Source organism: Nematolebias whitei, unplaced genomic scaffold (genome assembly GCF_014905685.2).
Source record: "Nematolebias whitei isolate Nwh7 unplaced genomic scaffold, NemWhi1 Nwh_scaf_13907, whole genome shotgun sequence".
In the NCBI taxonomy this organism is placed as follows: Eukaryota; Metazoa; Chordata; class Actinopteri; order Cyprinodontiformes; family Rivulidae; genus Nematolebias; species Nematolebias whitei.
Genome location: NW_023632452.1, coordinates 1 through 1,397, shown reverse-complemented (window position 1 = coordinate 1,397; position 1,397 = coordinate 1). Strand labels below are relative to the sequence as shown.

General features: G+C 41.0%; 1 non-coding gene across 1 annotated transcript; it reads left to right on the top strand.

The window, feature by feature from the left end:
• Positions 1-832: 832 nt before the first annotated feature.
• trnaa-agc lies at positions 833-905 on the top strand. The gene has a single exon. It is a non-coding gene; the product is annotated as a tRNA-Ala (tRNA).
• The last annotated feature ends 492 nt before the right edge of the window (positions 906-1,397 follow it).

The following is a 1,397-nucleotide window of genomic DNA, read 5'->3' as shown; positions in this document are numbered from 1 at the left end:
TTTATTTATCTATTTATTTACTTGCTTATTTATCAAGAAAGACTTCAACTACACACCATAAGTTCACTACACTCAATAATATCTGTTCCATCCTGTGCTTGATGACTCGTAGCTCTACACTGCAGTAAAACAAGTGTCTCCATGTTGTTCCTCAAGTGTTTTGATTTTTATCAACAAAAACAAATCATGCCAGGTGACTATGCACTTAATTAAACATCTTGTTGGTTATTAGTGCTAATAGAGTAGGACACGTTCCTTCCAACATCTCCAGAAGGAAACACAATCCTACTCTCTCCACTATAGTGATGATCATCCTGAGTGATACGTTCAGTAGTCTGTTCTGTTATTCTTCTTGCCTCATCACTGTTCTTCTTTTTATAGTTTCCTCTGAAGTGTGTTGCTCAGCAGTATTAAGAGCTACCTGTTGTGATAGAAAGTGACGATTAAATGTGGAAATTGCTGGTTGTCTACACTGGAGTGTCATTCTTAAGACCCACCCTCTTCACAATATACATAAGTATTGTAGGTCAGTTCATCCCTGTTGCATCCTTTCATTTCTATGCTGATGACACAGTTGTTTATTGTCGAGAAAGAACGGTGAGATCTGCAGATTTGACGTGTATGGTACTCTGACTTAATCTGGCAACTTGTTTCACCGTCGTTGAAGCTACAGATGAAAACTTCTGAATGGTGGAGTCAGACGAGATGAGAGGAACACAGTCAGAGACTGACACATTCAATCAGCACCTGACTGGAAACTTTACACTTGTACATTGACAGTAAGAGCTGTTTTCACATCACCACATGGTCCTTTAAGAGAATTTGTAACGTAGGGGAATTAGCTCAAATGGTAGAGCGCTCGCTTAGCATGCGAGAGGTAGCGGGATCGATGCCCGCATTCTCCAAGAAACATTTTCACTTGAGAAATCTGTAGTCTACACCAGAAGAAACAATGCCACTCCAGTGTGGACCAGCAATTCCTACACTTCTTGTCATCTTAATTTACTTTCTCTGAACCACTTTATATCACAAGAGCTTGTGTATTTAAAAAATGTTATTTGCACAATACAAGCAGAAAACAAATAAGCACAAATAAAATGAGCTATAGAAGTAAAACGAGGCAGCACGGTGGCACAACTGGTAGAGCTGCTGCTTCTCAGCGAGCACGTCTCAGGTACAAATCCCAGTCCGGGGGACCTATCTGTGTCGATTTTGCATGTTCTCTCCGTCCATGCTTGGATTTTCTCCAGTTACTCAAATTTCCTCCCACAGACCAAAAACATGCACGTTAGGCTGATCGCTAACTCTAAATTGTCCCTAAGTGAAAGAGTTTGTTTTGTTTGTCTCCATGCGTCCCTGTGATGGACTAGAGACCTGTCCAGGTGTCCCCACCCATC